The following is a 23,972-nucleotide window of genomic DNA, read 5'->3' as shown; positions in this document are numbered from 1 at the left end:
TAATATTTTAGTAGCAACACTAGTGTTCTAGGAACAGTCTTACCAACACAGGTCCCACCTCTGCACAACCTGCAGCCTAGAAATAATCCATTTGCTTTGAATACTATAGATGTCAGCATGTCTGTTTTGCAGATAAAATAGGAGTTCTCAACTCTTTATAACACTCCTTCTTTGTAACACTTGTTTATAACACTCCTTGTTTGTAACACTTATTTATAGCACTCTTTGTTCAGGCAAAACCTCTACTTAGGTTTGGTTTCTTTTCTTGAAGGAAAACAGAAGAGGATAGTTACAAGAAGACAGAACTGATCAAACCCCACGCATTTGTTCTGTATTTGTAGTTACTGTGCCATCCCTCTCTGCTCAGTTTACTGTAGGTGGCACGTGAGTCATTATTGGTAAGGCAAAAGCCATGTGCTTCATCACATCCTGTGGCACGGACCAGTGTAGATGTGAAATGAATAAATCACCCCTATTTACATACACAGGATGTCTGGAGTGAGAGTTTAAAGTAACACTTTCTCAGTCAATAAGGAATGCCCACGGCTGAGAAAGTTTTGTTATCTTCCTGGGTAAGATTTTTTTCCTTCTCCCTTTAGGCACTTTCATTTGTGCCTTGACTCCCAATGAGTGGAGGTGGCAGGGATTTTCTCTGGTGGCAAGAAAAGGTCACACTGTCTATTTACTCATATTCTAATCTGCCATGTACTTTCAATACTATTTTGGTTCCATACTGGAGGTCTAAGAAAAGATGTGGAAATTCAGTGGCACAATTTCAAGGTTATCCCACATGCCAGCAAATCCATAATGTGATTTTTTTCTCCCCTTTATGATGTGTCATAATAAAAGAAGTTGATACAACACGAAAGCAAAAGGCAGTTTCTTCCTATCAAATTATCATATCTAGCATCAAGCCTGTGCTTGAAGGTAATTCTAGCTAATCCTTTGTAGCAATAAATATCTATTACATTTATCACATCGAATTTGTTTCCCCTTCATTTCATCCAATTACCTTTTCTACAACTGGAAAATATATCAGAGCTGTCTCAACACATTTTTTATGCATGTTAACTTACTATTCTCTTCTTGATCTTCTGTCAAGATGTGCTTTAATTAAAATGTTCATGTAACTTGTTCAAGTTTACCCTTAACTCCCTCACTATCCAAGTAATTGATGGATTTGGTTTTAAAAGTGGAATATAGCCCAAGAACTGGGCTAGGACTGAAATTCTGTAGGTGCAGAAACTTCTAAGCAGGTTGCTATAATGCTGGAGTTTAGGATGCTATAGTCAGAGGTCTGTCAGAATTACTAACTATTATAGATATCTTTATCTGGTATTTTGTTATTTTGCTATTAAAATTCCCATAGGAAATGCAGCTATAAATAGCTTCAATCCACCAACCTTTTTTTCAAATTGAAAGGACATATGGTTTCATAGTGTGAAAGGCAGTTTGTGCTGCTCACTCACTCAGTAGCTCTGTGACAGTGGCACTGTATCAGCTCCTAGAAGACAGCAGGTTTTCCCACTGCTTTCTTACACAGCCTGAGCTGCGGGTTCCCCACACGATGGCACCTCAGGGGTTCCTTTTCCCATGGGAGTGTTTGTCAAGTTTGTGTGCACAGTGCAGGGATGGTGCTGCTCTCTTATCAACTGCATCTCATGATTCTTTCAGCTCCTTATCCCCATGTGCAAACCACGGTGTTAGGCAGGATGTGTGGGTTGCTTATATGTGTTGTTCATATCCAACACAGGTTTTTTTAGCTGGGGTGATGTGAGGCCAGGAGAGGGATTAGCACAGAAAGAATGGAGTGATTCAGGAATCTGTGATTGGTAAAGGGTTGTCATTAAATGGGGGAGTTTTAATTGAACTCTGCAGCCTTGGCTGCTTTCCTCCAAACTACTCACCAATCCTGACAGTAACAAATAAGGTAAAAATCTTTGTGGTAGGTATCTTGTGGATATCATGGAGGCCTCTCCTTGCCAGTGATGAGCAGTGGGCTGCTGGGTGAGCTATCCCAAATGCTTGGCTGTACACGTTGCTTTGCCAGATGTACACAAAACTATTGTGAAAGCACATCAGAATAAGGAAAGAAAATATTGGGGGTTATTTCAGCCAAGTGACCTTGAGAGAAACATCTACAACACCTTACACAAGTACATAAAACCAGCTCCTCCTTAAGAGAGGGAAAAGGGTAGATGTCCAAAGGCTCAACCATAGGAGCCTTTCCAGCTCTCAGGGCAAAATTTCTCTCCTCCTTAGGGCCAGCCTGAGGAAACAAGAAAAGGTATAGGAAAAGAGATTAATTTCTTTGAACGTCTCTATTGCCTCTTTCTCAGCGTATGTCCTTTAAAGGAGGTGATACAGGAGACTAATTACTGAGGTTAATGTCCTGAAATCCTTCCTTAGTCAAGGCTATTTATGTGGTTGAGGAGATGTTAATACCTGCAATCAGTCACAAATTCACAGGGGAAGATGCTGACCTTTTGAAGACTCTAGGGCTTAGGCCCCTGAATTCAAGTCAGGTGTTGCCTGAAATCCTCTCTTTTTATTTCAACCATCACAGAAATCCCAAAAGAGCTGGTTGCAACAAAACATTTGCAATATGAATGCAAGAAAATGTAAATCCTGACTTAAAAATGGATGTGTCTCCCCATCTGTTCCGATGTCTATTTAGAAACTTTCAGATTTTAGGGAGATATTGGCAGCTTCTCTCCTCAGGGAGGATTCCAGGTGGCTACTGCCCTGCCCTGAGCTCCTTCAGAGCATGGCACAGAGGAGGCATTCTGCTGCTCTGGGATGATGTGCTGCTGGAGAAGAAAAAAAATGCCCTAAGGCAGGCTCACAATGCAACAGTCTAAAGGAAGATCTGGCATGTGCCCAAAATGTCTATTCCCTTCTGCTCTCCAGGTGCTTCATCAATCGTATCACCTGTGTGTCATGATTGCCAGCATGGAGAAAAATATTTGGAGTATTCTGGTTTCCTCTTACACTGGCAGGGTGGTTTGTTACTGAAAAAAAAATGCTTTTTCATGGATAGTAGTTCCTTAAATCAGGAATATCCACCTGGGAAGAGAGCCCACAGAAACAAATGCACTGTAGCAAAAAAAGTCTGTGAAGCTCTAGAATTTGTACTTTTTACAGGATGATGCATATGGATATGTTAATTTAACGTACACATGGTTACATCAGATAGACAAGAAGGTGAATCACATTCAGAACAACCTGTTTTTCATACATGCAGACACCCAGACCTGCTCTGGGTGCCAGGTGACAGTCTTCTTTGGAGCTGTGGAAGCTCCTGACTCCAGAGTCAGCAGAACTCTCACAGCTCTGGTTACCAATGACTGCCCCTCATACAAGACACAGAACCTGCATTCTTCACAGAAAAAGCCAGCAAAACCCCAAACAAGCCAGACTCCCAGCTCTTGCTGCAGAGTGTGTCTTCATACCAAGAAGCCACAAGATGAGGGTACAAGGACCATTATCTTTCCCTCCTCACAGGCCACCTTTGAACATTGATAGAGGCACCAGTAGAGCAAAAGTGCTTAGAGCAGTTGAGAACAAGCTAGAGAAGCTCAGCCTGCACCTTGTCTCCTCAAACCACATTGCCTCTGGAGCATCACACCAACGTAGCCTCAAGTGTCTGAGTCAAAAGGGCAGCTAAGTCAGCACTGGCATCCTTCACCTTGGAGCTGCTGAACCGAGCACCTCCACATGAGTCCATTTCTTTTCCTCTGGGAGATCTATGCCACACATTTAATTTGGTGTTAAAAATATTTGACCATTTTTTTCTGCTACATTAATAAACACATTTTAGCTGAATTATATGGAAAATAACTATTTTCATATTTCCAAATTTTTATAAAGTAGTATTTGATAAGCCACCACTTGGAATGAGGGCAAGTGTAGCACATTAATAATTTTGAAACATTTTAAATATCAGAAATGTGTAAAATGAAGATTGCATTCAAAGTTTTTTCCCACCCTTTTAGCCACCCTCAAAGCCTTGAGCAAGGGAATAAGTGTAGCTTCAAATGGGGACTTTAGTAGAATTCAACTTTAAATTCAGCAGTCACTAATGTTGTTATATCCTTTCTGTGGTAAACTCAAATGCCTGGCTCTCTCCATGATTCCCTGGCTGTAGGCAGCATTCACCATGTACTTTTCCAAAGATTAGAGGCACTTTCATAATACTGATTTTGGTGGTGAATCTTCCTTGTTTCTTTCTTTCTTGAGGGCAAACCCAGATGATCTTGTTCTGAGGATCTCTGACAGTGGCTATTCCATGTCTGGCAGTCACTACAATCTAATTCTGCTGGATGTAATTACCATAATTTATTCCCTGTAGATGGTTTCCAAAAATAGAAGTAGGTATGATCCTTGCCCTACAAGGCTCACACAAAGACAGAGAATTAAAGAGACTGGCAGATAGGGGAGAAAAAGTAAAAGAAGCCACAGCTATGGCAAGTACACAGAGAGAGATAAATTAAATCCAAATTAGTCCTTTAGTGTGATAGTGAGACTGAATAAGCAAGTTTATTAAAGGGAAAAAATATAATTCAACTAAAGATAGAGATGCATGAATAGCTCTCAGGATAACACACAGAATGGCAGCATCCTAATGTATAAACCCTACACTACAATTGAAAAAGCCTTTTCTTCAGTTCAAATCACTTGTCTCTGGTGTCACCCTGTCAGTGTGATCCAGTAAGTAGCTTTGTCCTTCCTTAGGAATCCCAACTCTCTCCTATAACTGACCTTAAAATGCATCATTATCTCATTTCCTTGTCACTTCCCAAATTGTTTTTAGAGTCTGTTGGGCTCTCCACAGGCAATCAAAGAGCTGTGAGCACAGGCCTTGATGTCCAGACCCCTCAACAGACCTTGGATCACACTTCATCTTCCAGGCTGGATGCTCTTGTTGCACAAGGATTTCCTGAAGGTAAGGAAGCCCTTTTGTAAGGCAGGGATGGGAATGCTGCGAACTCCAGACCTGCTTCTTCTCTCAGGGTTTTTCATCTCTGTTAGTACCTGCTGCTGGAGTCTCACATACGCTCCCATGTATTTGTCTTCACCCTGTCCCTGTGATGTGTGGCCCTGCTGCTGTTCCTCCCTGACAGATGACTGAAAAACTTCCTTGAGGTTTGCAGAGAAAACCTGCATGGAACAGGCTTTAGCCTGGCTCTTGTGTGGTCTCATGTGGAAGGGAGATCACACCTGGCTGAAGTAGCCACACAGAAGAAGGGAGTATCCCAGGCATGAACTCCTGTGGCCACCCAGAAGTGTCACCCCTTTCATCTCTGCGTGCCATGGCCTGGGCTTTGATGGTTGCTTTTGCATTTTGCATTTTGCATTTCTACATCCTGAATGTTTTCTGCTATTTATGGGATTTCAGGCTTTACTCATCTTGTTGCTTCCTGCAGGTCCCTGTGGATGTGTCCTTCATGGATAGCACAGCCACGTGCTCAAGTTTATGTGCAGTGTGTTTTACCCCATGGGACACTTGACGTCTCCAGCATAGGGAGTTGTTCTGCCTTCCTTGGCCTTTGGAACAGGCTGCTTTTGGGGAAAAGTCTGTATCATAAGAAAGCCTCTACGGATGGGGAAAAGATATCAATAAAACAATTTATTGCTCCAATTCTGAAATCCCCCTGCAACCTCTACCCTGACATATCACTCTGCTTGCATATACATCAGTGGTTGACTTGCCCTATAAAGCCATGGAATTTTCTCCTTTCCTTTGTGTGCAAGAATTTCTGGATAACCTGGGGGTAGGAAAAGGGATGGTGATTTTGCTGTTACATCAGATCACTTGTGCTTATTAAGCGCTGTCTTTTATGTGTTGATTTTGGAATCGGTCTCCAGGCCTCCATACTGAGAAGCTGCTCCCAAAGATGTTTTGGCTGTTTGTTGCTTCCTGTCTTTCAGGACAGTGTGTCTTGGGTTGAAAAATGCAACCAAAAATGTGGTTTTCACATTTCAAATCTATTTTCATCTGCTGAAACTGGTTGGGAGGTACTGTTCTTTATCTCTTGTAGCTCGGGGCGGGGTGGCAGGGGGGAGAGGGCACATGCCTTCTGTTAATGGGACACCTGATAACCAGATATGGCAGTGCCTCCTTATCTCTTTCTCCACCCATCCTCCTCCGAGGGACATCCCCTGTGAATGGGCCATTGAAGGCCTCTCACATGACTGATAACATCACCTCATCCCATTGGGAGATGCTCCACCCACTGGGAAGAGCCAGAGCCATTCCACTGGGATAAAACCTGCACTCCCAAACACTAATTTATCTGGTTTTCTACTGAATCCTTGGAGGAATACTGGACCCATCTTGCCAGCACTGGATCCTTTCTACAGGATCATCTCTACTTCACGCAACAACATCTGTTACTCCAGGAGGATTTATTTGGACTGCTTCCAACACCCTGACAGCAGGGTGTCAGGTTGTATCTCTGACTCCATCAGGGTTTTCTAGGACTTTTGTTTGTTTGCCTTTTTTTTTTTTTTTTTTTTTTTGGTACTACTGCATTTATATTTTTAATATTCTTAGCAAAAGACAGTTATTTCCATTCCCATCTTTTTGCCTGAAAGTTCCTAATTGCAAAATTGTAATAATTTGGAGGGAGGGAGTTTTTACATTCTCCATTCCAAGGGAAACTCCAGTTTTCCCTGACAGATACCTGTCTTTCCAAACCAACACACAGTGAAATATCTGGCCCAAAGGTACAAGCTACTCTCCACAGTGAAAGTAGTGATGGCCAGAGGGAAATGTGCCACCTTCCCGCGTCCCCCCACACACTCAGGGAATGGCACGGGAATTGCAGCTGTGGTGTAATTCCTCCCAGTAATTCCTCCCAGTAATTCCTACCTGCCACTAGTTCCTGCCTGTGGCAGTGGGGCAGGAGAGCTGTGTTTGAGAAGGGAGCTGAGGGCACGGCATCCCGTGGGCAGCTGCCTGGCAGGTGTGGAGCAGTGGGAAATGAGGCACTCAGCAGATGCCTGCTTTCCCCGCTGTTGCCTTAGCAGGTGTGTGGGTGTACACGCTGTAGGTGTCTCAGACTTGTTAATAAAGCCAAGGTTATGAATAAAACCTCTCTGCTACTGCAGGGTGTTTCTGCCACTGCAGTTCATTGGCAGCAGTAGTTGGGTGAGAGAGGGGATGCTGTGGATGCACAAAAGCTTCATCTTCCTGCCATCTCTACCTTCTGATTCCATTTCACTGGGAATCAAAGGACTTTACAGTGTTTTAACTGGAGAATAGTTTGATTAAAGTTTCTCTTTAGAAGGACAAATAAATCTTGATCTTGTGATTAAGAAGGTACAATTGAGGAATTAAAAAATAAAATGTTTGCATATGAGGCATGTTCCACAGATAATAAGTTCAATGGAAGTTTAAGATGATGTCTTTCTCAAAGTGGTGCATATTTTCTTACAGTTCTTTTTAATGCAAGAAGAATTTTCTTTTATTTGTCTTTTAGATAAATAAATCAAAATTTAGATAAATTTAAAAAGAAAGAATACTTACATTTGTAGTTTATTTTTGTAAGTTTGCCATGATAGAAGGCTATAAAACACTGTTCTGGGGAAGAGAGTGACCAAAAAGTAGCTTTTGAGGAAAAATAAATAGTGAGGGGAAAGGATGCACTAAGCTAAGACCTCACCAAAAGAACAAAGCACCACGGAGATGTGGCTGGCCACAAGTACAAAGCATAACCACAAAGCACTCTGATTAGCCAACTAGTCTGCTTCTTAGGTTTATTAAACATGACAAGAAATTTAATAGAGAAATCAAGGTATTTGTAAAACACTAAAGGTGAAACTGCTTGCTGTTTACAACAAGTGATTTTTCTGTTGTATTTCATAAGAACTGCCAGTCTCTATTCAAAGCAGAACCAAAAAAAGAGAATAAAATAAATAAGAAATGGTGCATTGTGATCACAATCATAGGCTGTTTATATGTATGCTTCAAATTAAGGGTTTGGTGTCATGGAAACAGCTTCTTCATTTGGAAAGCTCTGCGGCAGTGCGAGAAGGAGAAGGCTGGAGAGGGCGAGAGGCAGAGGGAGCGCAGGAGCGCGGCCGTGGAGCCTCCAGGCACCGGCGGCTCCTCCTTCCCGGGGCCAGCAGAGCGAGGGCAGCGCTGCCCGCATCACCTCGCCCTGCAAGAATGCAGATCACCCTCCTTTGCTGCTTGTCATCGGCAAGGCTCCATTATTTTGTAGCTAATGCACAGTGTAGTTCTAAACACTTTTTAGGGGAATTTTATATATATATATACACACACACTTATGCATATATATAGATACGCCATGTATTTTTGTAAATGGACTTTACCTAAATACAGTATTTATCCACCAAAGCAAATGAATCTAGAATTTCTATAAATGCTGTTCGTTCTGTTCTGCTTGGTGCACACATACGCATAGTATGTTTTGTGTAATTTTAGTGCTAAAAAGACATTCCCTGTTGCTGCACATCAAAGGAAAGCAGTCATTTGTGTAAAGAGCTTCTAAAATTTACCAGGAGAGAAACCTCTCCAATGAATATGGAATTACAATAGATGGTTGGGAATTAACACCACCACTTGCATTGTCCTAGCTTCGATGCCAATTTATGCTCATTTTGTGGGCACAGTTCAGATTACTCAGTAATTGATTGCATTAAGCAGTAGCAGGAGAGCTTTACAGGGACTAAATTAAGGGCATGTGCTATATTTCTGCCGTGTTGCTGTCATGAACATCACCAAGGAGCTGAAACAGACCGATCCCATAAAACAGATTTTTTTTTTTTTTTTTTTTTAAGCATAGTAAAGTTAGATCTAGGATCCTGAGGTGAGATGATGTGAAGGCAGTGGAGATGTTCCCCACTCCTTCACAAAGCTCAGGCTGGCATCATGGAAAGATCTGGTTACAGGGCAGTGCGAATACTTTGCTGCTTTCACAGAGGGGCCAAACGTGTCCCTTCCTTGGGTTCCCAGATGAGAATGCTGCTCTGCTCTCCACCTAACCTCCTGACCCAGCTAGGTGTGAAAATTTTGGCGATTTGGGCATCTTGTGATGGTGCCCAGGTCTTCGGAGACCTGTTAGACAAGTGGTTTAATTTTCAAACCAGGAGAGAGCTATGTCCCCAGCCCAGGGGGAAAGAGCTGTGAACACCAAAGCAGGGGTTCAGGTTGGGGCCTCAGTATCTTTGGAAAGGGAAGAACCACTGAGGAGCTGCTGGCTGCTTGTGTAAGTGGGCAGTGCCAGGGGGAATGGGGGAGGTTGCAGGGCATCTACCATGTGTGTCTATTTATAAGCAACTTTCACTGGGCTTGTTTCCTGCCCTGTGCTCACCCCCAGAGGTGTCTGCTTGTGGTTTGGCTTCCTGGCAGGGAGGAGTATCTGTACCTACTGCCTATTCTCTAGTCTGGGAATGTGGAAGGCCAGGAGAGAAGTTTCAGGAAAAAAACCCAAATGTATTTGTCTAAAATAGGTAACTTTGGTTTAAAGCTGTCATTTACCTTCCCTATACCTGAAAGAAATGGTGGTTCTCTTAGCACCAGCACTGAAAAAGTCAGGTTTTTTGTGTTTGTGTTTTTCTTTATCAAAAAATTAATTTCCAGTTAAAGAAATATGGCAAATGAAGCACCTGCCCTCACAACCAACCTGGGAGGGGGAGAAAGGCTGCAATTCTGCCCACTTTCGTTACAGTTCCTGCACTGGCAGAGGTATCCCTGTTAATTCTGCAGGAAGGATGCTTCTGGTGCAGCAATGAATTCTGCTGAATGGAATTCTGGTGCAGTAAAATCTACCTTGCAGCTTTGGCACTGAAGGTTCGTAAAGAAGAGTTTGGTGTTGCTGTGAGAGGTGCTCAGCACTGCAGTGGCAGCATCTTACTGGGAAGACACTGCCTGACCAAAGCAGCTCATTCTTGTCTGCTGTGCAGAAACAGGTGTGTTAAAGTAACTGGAGGTGGAATGGCAATTGTGAGAAAAGTGCTGAATTCCCAGAGAAAAAAAATTCTCATTAATGCAGAGGGAAAAAATCCCAACAAACCTGTAAAATTATAGAAATCTTTCTGTTTTAGAATAGCATAATAGGTAAAGTAGAAAAGCTTGAAATTTCTTTATTTAGAAGCAGGCAATGGAAGGTAGTTTAGTTGAATAGTTCTGCTTCAGACTTTCATTCCTTTTATTATCAAAGCAACATGAAAGGCATAGAAGCCTGGGCAAAAGAGAAATGACTGTGCAATCTTTCTTCTCCTTGAGTTGTGCCTTTGTGCATGACTTATTTCAGTGTTTTCAAAGATATTGAGGAACAGAAGGAAGAAGTGTGCATTTACATTTATGGTTTTATTCAGATCTGGAATGCATTTTGAAACAGATCTTCCAGTTGCTTGCACTAAGGTCTTTTGGTTTGTGGTACCGAGTGGCCTCAGAGCTCCTGAACTCAGCTCCTCCTGGATGGAGACCACTGCAATCCAGACATCAGATCAGACTAGACCATGCCTGACTACATCCCCACCCTCCACCCTCCCTGTTTTTTTAAATGATGTGGCATTAGCTCCTCAGCACTAAGCATTTATCTCCACATACATCTTTTAATTGCAATATAGATGCAGCCTTAGGCAATGGAAATGGTTGTACCCCACTGCTCCCCACCTACATCTTCAGAAGATCTTTGGTTTTCCCTCATTCAGAGGGTTGATAGTATGTGCCCAGTAAAGCTTTTTTTTTGCAGGAGAAAACGGCTGTTTAAATAGCAATTATTATTGGTAAGCGCTTATGGTGCAACCTATTGCCATCTTTCTCCTGAATATTCAATGCACAAGATTCCCCTGAGAGACAGGGTCATTAAGGAGCTATCTAGATACATATGCTTCTGCAAGTTTTTCATCTAACTCGAAGGTGGGAATGCAAATTTTGAAACTTGGGGACATCCTGTGGCTTTGTAACACTCTCCAGGAGAGAAGTGCTCATTGAGATGAATAGCTCTCACTCATTCATATTCCTCGTTTACTCATGTAACATTTATAATATGGGTAATGTTCCTCCTTTTATAATAGCTCAGTGTGAGTTACAGATAGAAGTTAAAATTACACTTCCTTGTAGTTAACTCTTTCAGATGAGACTTTGCAGAGCTGTGCAAGGGGCAGAGCAAAGGGCTCTGTTGCAGTGGGAGCTTAGGGAATACTGTGCTGCAGGCAGATGTGAGCTACAGATTTCCTCCAGTGTGCACACAGGGGTAGCAAAGGAGGTGGGGACTCAGCCCCCCCTGGTCTCCTGTCCCTGGTCTCCCTCAATGCTTTGGTTTGCTCTGGGAGCAAAACTTTCTCATGGTCCTGCCTCCCACCTCTTCCATCCCTTTCCTGGGTCCTGTCTTTTGGGTTGGGAGCCAGCAGAAGCTGTTCTGGTGATGCAAGGAGGCCACGGTACTGGAACATTTGTCCTGTGGGCTTCTTGCTCCTACTTCACACGAGTCTGGCTCCACATTGCTCTTCACATGCAGGAATACGTGGTTTGCAAACTCGTGGCATGTGACAGGTAACATTTTTCATGCAGGAGGCCACAAACAGCTGCTGCCTCTCCTGTGCCATACAGTTGGATGGTTGGACTCAATGATCTTAGAGGTCTTGTCCAGCCTCAATGATTAGATGATGATTCCATGCTTAAAGGTGCTGCCCTGCCTCTCTCTCAAGCTCTGCACTACCATCCCTCATTTCACTAGAGATGTACATTTTTACACCAATATCTACAACAAACATCCTGGTAGATGTTATGCAGTCCTTGAGTTTCTTCTTTATTGAGATGTGAACTCTGCTTCAGGGTAGTATTTTCTGTATTGTGATTTTTTTTTTAAATTTTCCTCAGTGGCTTTTTTTTGTCTGATTGGATTTAGAGGAAGATCATGGTTACTTCATGGAATCCAAACTGTGAAAAAATTTCTTAGCTAGTCTTTTTAGGTGTAAAATTTTCAATAAATGCTTTTCACAGACATTTTGAGGCTCCTGCTTGCCTTAATGGCTGTAGCACAAAAAATTGAATGTATTTGAATTAATGGGGGTCATTAAAATAGTGTTTTAAACTATAGAACAAGAACTTTCTTAAGTTACAGTGTGATGTCAGGGGTGAAAATGGTTGGTAGTGGTGACAGAGACAGCAACAGAGGAAAAAGAAAGGAAAAATAAAGCACCAGCAGTAAAATCAAACAAGTTTGTTTAAGAACAGCTGCTCAGTCCTTACAGTAGATTTTTCAGCTCATCTCTAGGACTATGAATGTTGTGTATGTAAAAATGATTTACAAAAAAAATCCACCTTGTTCTCCTCAAGACAAAAAGGAATGACTTGGCTGGCTTCATTGCCAGTATAAATTGGGCAGTAAATATAAGGAAAGCACATTGAAAAGAAACGTGGCCAAGACTTTGAGCAATTGTCCCAGCTCAGGAAGGAGTGAGGAGAAGCTTGGGATGGGATTGGTGTGGTGCTGTTGTTTGGGAAAAAGGCTTTTGTTTTCATCTGTACCTCACGTTGTTAAGACGTGTGGGAAATGCTTCTGACGTGATGGAATCTAGTGGTTTGATGTCCTAAACTGGCCTTTGTCTTTGCAGAAATACAGGAATACTTTCTATTCTGAACAAAAGAAATAAAATCCAAATTTCTTTCCATCTACTTGAATTGGTGTTAGATTGGACCCTAAGTATTTTAAACAGTTTTGTGTTAAATTTCAGCATGAACTTGGTCAAAATTAAAACATTAACTTGGAAACAGAAATGAAGGCATAGGTGAGGGCATAAATGACAGCTGGGGAAAAAGGACCAGTCAAGTTATTATTCTCATCTTCCCTTTCAGTTTTCATTACACATCACCTGATACCTGGAAGGGATCAGTGTGCTGTTGAGGACTGCAGGCACCACCTCAAACCAAAGAACAATAACAGTGGAATGCAGAAACCCTCTAGCACATGAGTTCAAGATCTTGCTGTAGCCATGGTGTTTGGTTTTTTTTTTTGTAAGTGCTTTGGTGGCACTGCTGTCAAATCCAGAATCTCGAGTTCTGTAGATAACAGTAAATGGCGGAGGATGATGCAAACAATTGTAGACACTTAGATAATCTACGTTTTACCAACTTATGTAAAAAAATATCCAAAGAAGACATTTCAGAAAAAATAACCCCACAAAAAGCAGCATGATGTGACAAAACACACTGTTCAAAGAGCATAACTCAGTATTTTAAAAGATGAGCTGTTTTTTAGGCTAAAGAAGCACCTACTAGCCTGCCATACAGTGAAGGACCTATTCTGAAAGCTCACGTTGTTCTCCCAAAATAATTAAAGCATATCTGAAAAGTCTTAAGAATCTCTTGATCTAAGGAAATTAAATGTTTTGCTCAATTCCAATTTCAGTTGCTCCATTTCAAATGTAAAAAAGCAACTTAAATCAATAAATGCCTTTGAAAAAGGAAAGAAGTAACTCAGAATAGCTGTTGGAAAAAATCAGATTCCACTGGATTATAAAAAATTATTGAGAGAAGGGCTTAATGTGTGCATTTATCAGATTAAAATGAAAAAAATGGAAAAATAATGAAAGAGTCTTACTGCAACACAGGAGATATTTCTAAAAATCTGCACACTTTTTCTTTTTATTTTTGATTAAATCTATGTTATAATTTTGGGGATGCCTTGTCAGACCCTGTGTGTGCATACAAATAACAGAGAAAAGGAACTTCAAGTGCTAGAATTGGCAAGCTTAATTTAGGTTTTTTTAAAACAATCAGTGCTGGTGGTGATGGTAGTAGTTCTCTTTCTGTGTACTCTTTCTAACATGACTCATTTGTTTGTGATTAAAAATTTAAAAAGCCACTTCAGGCATCCTGTGAGGATTTTCTGCAAATCCCTGTGTTTGTGTCAACGGGCCCATATGCAATTTTAGCTCGAAAAACGCCTTTGTAAATCTGCCTTCTGGCACCTAGGATGTTAATAAAAGACAAGGTCATGGCCAAAATTTGCCTCTTCTATCATTGCTGCTGTAAATGGGAGATGTTTGGCCTTTAATTGGTGTTGGCTCATCCTGTGTGATCATGAAACATTATAGTAACACATGGGGTTTTTATTGTAATTCCTTTGCAAGGGACATTCTTGCCTTTTTCCCCATCTCTCTGGATTGCAGTTTATCAGCTCTGCCCAAAGGAGAATGCCATTTATTCTGTAATGACAATTTGTTCTCTAGCCCGATGAGTGGATGCATTCAAGATTTGCCTGTTCGTGTTCATCTCAGCTATTTGGTAAAACCATGGAGGCAATTTTGCTAAACCCAGCCTCTCTATGCATGTGTTTCTTTGGCTTTATTCATGGGGCAATCTTTTTTGTCTGTATTACAAAGGTTTTCATTACACCTTTTCCTCATCTTGTAATCCAAATCTGCCAGTTCTCAGCCAAACCAACCATTCGTGTTCAGGACCGTGCTCTTAACTTTTGAAGGAAGTGGAGATCTGAAAAGGTGATTTTTATCACCTGCTTATTTTGCCTAAAGTTTCTTTGTGGGGTTCCACAAAGGGCTTTTATGGTATGTATTTCAGACTGAGAGGGTTAAAAGGGGACTTGTGTATTTGCAGTATAGAGTAGGAGAAATTGATACCTTAGGAAGGTGGATGACAAGGCTGGGAAGTCAAAGGGAATAAGGAGATATTTTGATAAAATATCAAAATATAACTTTTGTCTGCTTCTCACCTGAGGTTATGTCAGCCATCTTGTACTCAATTATGCATCTAGTTCTGGTTTTGGAGTCTGAGGTTAAAAGGCTGTTCTATACTTGAAGTGTTTTAGAATTAATTCCTGCAATTTTTTGTATTTTGTTCATTGCACAATGGTGTTGTGTGTCATTATAAGATGAAGACTGTGCTAGCATGACTATGCTGAATTTTCTCAAGGGTAAACTGCTGCATATACCTGAAGCCACACTGAAAATCAAGGTGGAAATCCAAGTCAGGGCAAAGCAATTTGTTTTATGAGCTGGGTGATTCACCAGAAGCAAATGAAAGATCCAAGAGAATCAGTCTGATGTCAGCAGAAGATTAGTAACACATGAGGATTTCTCATAAAAATCCAGTTCTGACTAAATGTTTTTGTTGTAAACAACTGCTGCTGAAATGATACACGAGAAGAAATACTCTACTTCATTACAATGCTCAGAGTCTTTCTCTTTTCACAATATAAATGCAACAATTTTCTTTGGCTTTTATAGCTCTGACAGATAAAGTGTAGAGGGCTGCTTGAAGGATCACCTAGTTTAACCTTTATTAGCACATGAATGCATGAAACAGTATTAAATAGAAAATAGAAATGCCTGAAGATCATATCAAGTGCTCTGTTTGTATTTACAGGTTGGACTGTAATTTGTGAAGATATTGGATGACAGATTTTTGTCTGCCTGGCTATTAAAAAAGAAGAGGTTGGCATTCTAGAGCTAATAAAGCAAGAAAGATCCTCTCTTTCATTGTTCTGATTGCTTTTTTTCTTAAATATATTTAACAGTTTCTCTCACTGCTGGAACAGAAAAATTGTAAATTCTAGGTCTGTTGTTTGGCTTTCAAGACATTTTATTCAGTGTCAGAATGTGACAACGCTCATTCGTTTATACCCTTTGACATGATAAATATGGAAGTATGAGGTATAAATCGTTTTCTGGATATGCTGTTGAATTAAAACCCTATTGTAATATTCCTTAAAATGGAAAGTTTAATTGTGAGTTGAACACTGTGAAAACATGCAGCAAAATGCACAGATTTTCTTCCATTTGTATCTTGTATACTGGGCTCTTGAAAGTGACCTGCTGGGTGGAACAAGTTCTTTACAGTGAGATTTGACTGGTGTGAGTAGGTTCTCTAGTGAGGGAGTTCACATACACAATCTGAAGTTATTCTCTGAAGTTCACTGCTAAGCTCCTTCCTTCCTCTTGGAACCCAAAAAGACAAATGTAAAAGAGTAGAAAGGGCTCCCCTATAAGCCAAAGCACATCAGTTTGCAACTCATGCATGACCCAGAGATGTTGAACTGAAGATTCCTAAGGTAGACACCAGGAACTCTTTTTCCATGGGATGTAAGGAAGCATTTTCCTGTTCAAATTCCATTTGCTGCAAATAATTTAGATCTCTGCACTTCCTAATTGTGCATGAACAAAAATGAAAGGGTGGCCTATAAATAAGCCTTACCAGAAGGTACAAGCAGCTTGGCTAAATGTAGTTTTGCAGAGGCAAGAGACATCGCAGAGTTTCTGTGCCAAACCAGGTTCAACTGCTCCTAATCCATATTCCCCTGCAATTTAATATCCACGTCCCCCTGCTCCATCAAAGTCACTGTAATCTTTGTCCCTGCTTTTCTTCCTCATGCTGAGGCTGCAGGGCTGAGGGCAGTGAGCTGTGAAGCCTCCTGCTGTTGCCGCTTCCATTGCAAGGCACAGGAACACTCTGCATCGGGGTAGGGAGGTGGGCAGGGGATTCCCGTGTGGGGAGGGGTGAAGGAGGCACACAAAGCAGAGCTGGGAGAAGGATGGGAGGGTCTGAGGGGTCCCTTCTGGGACCACAAGTGTTTTTGAAAGGATTACAGTACCTTGTCCTTGCCACATGCTGTAATTTCCCAAGTGTGCACATCTAATCACAACTGTCACTTACTCAGATAGATGGAAAAGGTTTGAGATTTTTTTTTGCCCAACATCCAATTTTCCTCTCAGAGCCACGTAACTCTGAGCAGAACTTTCTATTTTGTGTAAAAAAAAAAAGGGTCTTTTGCTTTGTTAGAGCCTCGTTGAGGTTCGCTCTCTGAGGTTTCTGTCAGGGTGGCACGGGCAAGGTTGTGTTTTGGTGGGTTTGTTCTGCAGGGTGCCAGGAGGGGAGGCAGCCCAGGGGTGTGGATCACTGGTGGCAGGCAGGGCTCAGGCTGACAGGGTCACCTTTAGGGCTTCACCTTCAGCGTGCTGAGCTCTCTGTCCTCTCAAAATTGCCCAGATGAAAAATGCTCCAGTGGGAACTTGACCTTTTCCTTCCTGGTCACCACAAGTCTGGGGGAAACAATAAACTTTTATCAAAATTGGTATTTTCTTGAGAAAAGGTCACTATTGTTTAAAGAAGAGGATTTTTTTGGTTTTGCCAGCTGGTTTTGTTGTTTATTTTTTTTTTTGTGTGTGAGGGTAGGGCAGAACACCTATCTGTTTCAAGGAATGGATCAGTTTGCTGTAAATCAAAGGGAAGTGGAAATGGGCTGGGCACTCCATGAGAATCATAAGCTTTGGCTGAAGAACAGATTTCTTTGTTTCCGTTAAAGTTAGCCTGTTCAGGACTTCCACCTTGTCTTAAAAAAATCATTAGTGAATACCCTCCTCTCCCCCTATAATTTTTTATATTGAAGAGGAAAGCCCAGCAGAGGTTATTTCTGTCTCCTTGGTGGAGGCTGGGAGCCTTAGAGAGAGAGGGTCCTGTGTGAACTGGTCCCAACATACTTATCGCTTGAGCTGGTTAAGATGGCTTTTCATACAGCCTTGAAGAATTGGAGAAACTGTCAGAAATTTTGTTTTATGTTAGTTGACTGCTGAAAGTCTGAATTTTGAGAGTAAAATAAAGCTAAAGCCATTGCGAAGTCATGAAATGTTTTCTCTTTCTCTGTTTTGACCTTGTCAATGTATAAGGTCTTAATAAATCAACGAAATCAAAAGTGAGCTTTTGGAGACTAATTCTTAATTACTTAGCACTTACAGCCTGAATTATCGTCTTTCTTGGAAAACTTCACAAATGTCAAGCTTTAAAAAAGAGAGTACATGGTAAACATTTGAGAGTGATACCACATGTTTTGCATGTTAACGCGATAAAACACAATGCAGCTTAACTATGGCATGGCAACAGGTCTTCCAAAAATAACTGTGCTAGTAGCAAATTAGTCTCACCAATTTGTTCCAAACTAGGCTGGGGCACCAAAGTATTTTAACCCAAGTCTAGAGAAGAAAAAAAAAACAACATTGGATGAGTTAGAAATATACCAGAAAAATATAGGATGATTGCAGGGGTTGGTTTTTGAAAAAACTTTTTCAGAGTATTTCTTCTCTCAAGCTATTAACAACAGTGTGATTGGTTAGATGTGAACTTAATAACCTTGGAGGTCTTTTCCAACCTTAATGATTGTGTGATTCTGTGATCACTTGGTCTTGTCAGAGGCATCTTCCCTGTCACAAATGCCATTTCATAAGCAATGCCAAACAGCTGCAGAGCACTGTCATTATTCAAATGTCCATAAAAACAACCTGGTTTTACAAGTGAATATAGAGAATCCTGTAGATGAAAAATGAATTGGAGAGTGACTAAGCAAATTCAAAGTCAGATGGATCTTTTTGGTGCAGAATCATCTTTTGTTGTTAATGTCTCTTATTTAGATAAAACCTTCTATACTTATAGATCAATAATATAGCTGTGTGGCTATAGGGCTGAAATAGCAATGGTTCTTCCACGGGGATGAGCAGCACAGGTAGCCCAAAGCATTTCATGGCACCAGTGTTTCCTATAAATTAAGTATACTGCATTATATTTTATTGACAGGAAATAGCTAATTTGTCTCAAGGCATCTGGCTCTTGATTTTATTAATCTGCAGGATGCCTAAACAAAGAAGCATATATATAACATTATGTCAAAAGGATAATTATTTCTGGAAGAGTATTGCTTACATATGAGACACACTGGTGTTTCATATAACAAGCAGTAGAATAATTGTCAAGGCTGTACATAATCAGAAAGTATCTCAGAAGGGGATAAAGTCAATACCTTTTCACTTGCTTCTTCAGAAAAAAATTAGGCATACATACATACATGTACATGTAATTGTTATACATCTATGTATGTGCACTTCATCCTATCTTTAGTTATTTTTGTTCATTTAATAATAGCATTTCATATTCTGTCAAATTCCCTCCAAGCAGTAAACAGACATTAATTGAGATCCATGGTCTCACACCTGCCACTTTGATGAGAGATGGTGGAGTGGAAGTGGAAGGAAAAGGAAGGGTCTGACAGCCAGAGAGGAAGATGTCCCTGGGTAAGCCATGTGCTGAGGGTCTGCCTGTGATCCCTTCCTGGTGCTGCCGGCTCTGAGAGCTCTACTGCAGCTTTTGGAGTTTTCCTTGAAGTTCCCTGTCTGAAGTCACATCACTATTTTGCATTATGAGGAGGCTTTCACTGTCAAGGAAGACCAGCCTGGATAAGGGTACTCCAACGGCTCAGAAAACAGAGTGTAAAAGAAGTATCCTTTCCATTTAAAATTTAATAGGTATTTCATAGATTTCATAAAACCATGGAACAGCTTGGGCTGGAAGGAACCTTAAAGATCATCTAGTTTCCACCCCCAGTGACTTCTGCAAGTGCAGGGCTGTTTGATGTTTCCCTGAGCCAAACAAGCAGTCATGATCTCAGGAGAGCACCAGCAATTTCCCCCTGAATCCAGGAACAGGCTCCAGACCCCACATTTTCTCTTCTAAGACTTTCAGTCCAAGCCTGTCATTCTTGGCTGGATGATGTTGACTTCAAGGTGACACACAGAGAGTTTGGACTTGGTCCTTTGTCGCGGTGCCTCTCAGGACAATGTCCCAAGCCTGCCCCGGGCTAGCTCAGACACCGCAGCAAGCTGTAGGTACGGCTGGCGAGACACACAGGCCGAGCCAATCCTGTGGGTCTTGGCTCCTACGAGCTGCCACTGAAGGCAGGAATGCCAGGTGCAGACAATGGTGGAGGAATGAAGGGAGGAGTCAGCAGAGTAAATCCATGAAGTTTATTGGAGGACCAAGCAGAGCCTCCACACCATCCAAGGACTGCTCTGACTGAGCCCCAACTGGCTCTGGGCCAGGCCCCTTTACAAGGGGGTGGTACAGTGGGTGTGAGAAGGGAGCAACCAATTGGGTTCAGCCTGGGCGTGGTTAGACAGGTGACTGACACATGCAGGAACCAATCACAGGAGGGAGGAGGGAACTGCCGCTGGGCCTGGCCTATCACTTGACGCCCCTCACAGAACTTTCTAGTCCTGAGGCGGGGCCCCGGGGTGACAGACAGGCTTCAGAGAAGGAGGGGAAAGGATTGACAGCTAACTGTCACTTAGGGGGTTTCTAGGAGCAAACCATCAAGGGAGTGAGGCAGGGGGTAAATAGAACAAACCATTTAAACAATAAACATACATAAAGGCAACTAAACAAAACATGCACCACTACAGTCCTTTAAATCCGTGCCTCTGGGGCACTGACTGCTGGTGTGAACCAGCCCAGGGCACTGGCACTGGCACTGGCAAGAGCTCAGAGCTGTTTAACAAGTTTGAGCTCTTTCAGCAGAGGTCGTGGCACCCAGCTGAGCGACAGGGAGCTCCCTGCTGAGACAGCAGCTCCTTAAACTTCTTGCACCTTACTTTGCAAATGAACATCTGCCCCTCTTGAACTGTGTTCCAAAGTTCCCCTTGTCCTCCTGGAAGCAACCTGAAGCTACAGGAGTGAGGGGTCAGGCACAGCGCTGTGGCCTTAAGCCAGGTGGTTGCTGATGAGTTTGTCACGGCAGCGAGGCAGGTCGGGAGCCTCGCCAGGCTGGCTTCTCATCCCAGACCTCAGGCTTAGGCCTAAATGGCAAGATAGATGTGTCATGGGAAGCCAGGCCTGTCTGTGTTTGAAAGGTGGTGCTGCAACCTGGGTGTGAGACACTGAACTGTGAGAGGCACTATGACCACCCAGCGTCTTGTATCCAGCTGCAGGGTTGGAGTCACTTGAAATCAGTATAACATCCTTCCTTTATTTGACAGATTTGAGAAAACTCCTTCTAAAAATATATGCAGCACACTCACATGAACCTCCTCCCCTGCCAAGGCTATCCATGATCTCTGTAGCCAGTACATATGGCAGAAGAGTCCAGAGAGCTTATAGCTGTCCCAAACTTCTATCTACACCTAAAGATGTACTTAGGCTAAGAGATTAAAAATTCATTATAAAAACCAACCAACCATTAGGTAATTTATCATTGCATTATAATATTCTAATCTATTATTTATTATTAATAATAAACACCTATAGAACAGATTATATAAACGAATACTATACAGCTGGGCTAATGTTACAAGAGTAATGCTTGTCAGGCAGCCAAAACCACTTTTAGGTGTGGATAGCAGGTATGATGTTTGCAGAGCAGATGCTGCTTATGTTGAGTGAAGCTGTCTCCAAGTGCCTCTACAGCAGAGACACAATCATCTGATTCAGCTGGGATTAGGACTGTGTAATTTAGTACCGTAGAGAGATGAAAAGATTTTTAATAGGATGCTGCCTGTAAGTGGAAGGGATAAATTGGAAGTGCTGCTAAAAAGCTTTGGGTTTTGCTTTGAGATACAGAGAAAGGACGCTATAGAGAGAATTAACCTCTTAATCTCTGAGTAGTAGAGAACTGGACACCTGACAGAGAGAATTAAACTGAATACTGCAGTCATTTAGTTACTATTTTGTCAGCTGAGGTTGTCTGGTTATCCAGAGATCACACGCATATTCTTTCTGTTTGTAAAAGCTTTCCTTGAATAATGCAGCCATGTACAAGCCTCACTCCAGGATACAAAAATATTTATAATTGTTTTTCTATGTTTCAAAATTTTGCTAAAACTTAAGAGTTTATATTTAAAACTTTCACTGCCAAAACATGTGCACAATTTCTATTCTCTGAAACAATTTGCCTGTTTGCAAGAAAGAGGGGTCAGCCTTGCTCAGGTAGAGGTTTAGGGCAGGGGTGGAAATGTGGTTGAAGAGCAGGGCTGGTGTCAGGATGTGCCTTACTCTCTCTGAAAATACCCCTGAAAGAGTGAAGCTTTTGTGCCTGATTTCATTGTGTGTGCAGAATGCTTACTATGTGTGTGCCTGTGGTGGAAATGGACATGGGAATGGGTGAGGGCAGGTTGGGGATGAGGAGGGAGGAGGAAGGACAGAGCCCTGTGGGATGAGGGCAGGGCTCAGGTGGGACCGAACCCCAAGAGACACAAGGTGCCAGGAGGGTTGAACCTGGCCTGAGGAATAGACCAGCTCAGGGTGCAAGGGCTTATCTTACTGCCATTGTGGAGTGTAGGTTCTTTTGCTAAGGAACCAGAGTGGCCATTTGCCATTGTCATCTTTGTGACACCTATGCAGAGGATTATTCCTGCCGCAGGGGCACTTCAGGGCTGCAAGCATGAAACCTGGGAACTTCCTAGCCCCTTCTTCACTCATCCTAAGGGTTTTCTTACAGCACTAGAAGGAGGTATGGAACCAGGAAAAAAAAATCAGTTTTCAGCTTGCCTGTGCAAAGCTGACTTTACAGTCCTGAATGGTAACAAGTGCAGTTTTGGGTTACCTGCTCACCCTCCACACACAGGGTTTTCCACAGTGTTGTAAATAGTTCACCGTACATGGGCTGGGGGATGTGTCACAGCTATGGGGAGAAACTGTTGCCTCCAGGACCTCTGCATTATTTGCTGTGGGAATTTGGAATCTGTGCAGTGAAAAAGATGGAACAAGAGTAAGTCTTCTGGGATGGGCTGTTAAATACTGCCCTGGAGAACTTTCTTTTCTTCCTGACTTGCCAGAATTCCACTGGGATTTAAATCACATCACTTCACTGACATTTCTCACAGGTGATGCCTGTGTGTTCTTCAATTTCTGGATTTCTTATCTGAGCCCTTCAGTCTGACTCATTGGAATGAAATGAGGAATACTTGGAGTTTCCAATGGAGACCAAGAAACTCTGCATTGCTGAGAAGTGTAGTGCAATAAAATGCCTGATTCCCTAAGAAAGTCAAACTATAAACTTTTGAAGTGAGTTAGCCCTGTTGACATTAATATCTCTCTGCCTCAAGCCTTTATTTGTAAAATGGATGTCAGGAAGTTTCCTCATTTCACAGGACATTTGGGACAACAAAGTTCATTGTTCTTGAGAAAATGCTCATGTGCTGAGGAGTGGTAAGGAGGTGGATAATTCTGTCTTACAATGGAATTTTAGTAGCTTTTGATAAGGGTGGCACTGGTGGAGAACTGAACAAAGATGGAAACAATACAGGGAGTTAACAAAGTATTTTGTCATTCCCCAAGTGGGGAATATCAGGTGAGCAATGCTGCCCTGTCTATTCTGTGTTAAAAGGAGCATGGTTTATGCAGTTAAAAGACAGCACAACACACGTGATGGAACCAAGCCAGGTCTGCAGGAGCACAGCCCTGCCTCAGCAGCTCCATGCTTGGCACTGTCCCTGGGCTGTGGATGTGCTGCACAGCACAGCACCCACTGAAAGGCACCAAAGGGAAGTGCAAAGAGGGTGACAACAAAACATGGTGTAGAAAAGCCAAGTGTGCTGACCCTGGGGTGCTCTCTGCCCTGAAATTCTTCTGCCCAAAGGGGCTCCTGCACTCAGAGCCAGCAGGATGTGGGAGCTCAGGTACCAGTGGAGATGCATACATGCGGCAGGGCTGAGGTGGAGAATTAATTTGCAATTCAAATGCAGTTACTGAGGTAGATAAATTTAATTATTTAGAGACATTCAAGCCAGATTTCTGAGTGCCACACTCATGTGTATTTGTCAAAAACAATCATTTGCTTCATTTACTCTGCAATGATTTTCGTATTTTGAATTGTCACCTCAGCTCTTAAAGTTGTGATGTATGGCTGGCACTGAAATATCTGAGGAACTCCAGACAAAGAGTAAATGCTTGGGAACGTGGCCGAGGCTGTTCTTGCTCCAGTATGACAACGAGCAGGCTGCACTGCTTAGTGCTTGCCATCAGAGCTAATGCACACCACCATCTGCCAGGTGTACTTGGGGAGAAAGCCAGATTACCATCGTGCCTGCATGTGTAACTGTGTGGAGGAGGCCAGGAACAAAAGCCATACATTACAGAAAATGAAGCCTCAGCAGATGAATTCCCCGTGAGGTAGTGGGAAAATCTCCCTTGCCTTATTTACTCCGGTGATTTCATTGAG

At 42.2% G+C, this 23,972-nt stretch overlaps 1 protein-coding gene and 1 long non-coding RNA gene across 8 annotated transcripts in view; one reads left to right on the top strand and one right to left on the bottom strand.

Moving 5' to 3' along the window:
- Window positions 1–10,500, top strand: part of LOC134548305 (uncharacterized) — a 37,468-nt gene extending 26,968 nt beyond the window's left edge. The window contains exons 2-3 of the long non-coding RNA XR_010079743.1: window positions 4,835–4,945; window positions 5,427–10,500. This is a non-coding gene — a long non-coding RNA (uncharacterized LOC134548305). The remainder of the gene's footprint in view (window positions 1–4,834; window positions 4,946–5,426) is intronic.
- The window catches only part of PTCHD1 (patched domain containing 1), a 115,024-nt gene that overhangs the window by 37,618 nt on the left and 53,434 nt on the right, over window positions 1–23,972 (bottom strand). The gene's annotated exons all lie outside the window — the stretch shown is intronic.

The sequence above is a fragment of the Prinia subflava genome, chromosome 3 (genome assembly GCF_021018805.1).
Source record: "Prinia subflava isolate CZ2003 ecotype Zambia chromosome 3, Cam_Psub_1.2, whole genome shotgun sequence".
NCBI classification, from domain to species: Eukaryota; Metazoa; Chordata; class Aves; order Passeriformes; family Cisticolidae; genus Prinia; species Prinia subflava.
This window is presented reverse-complemented; position numbering and strand designations above follow the sequence as displayed.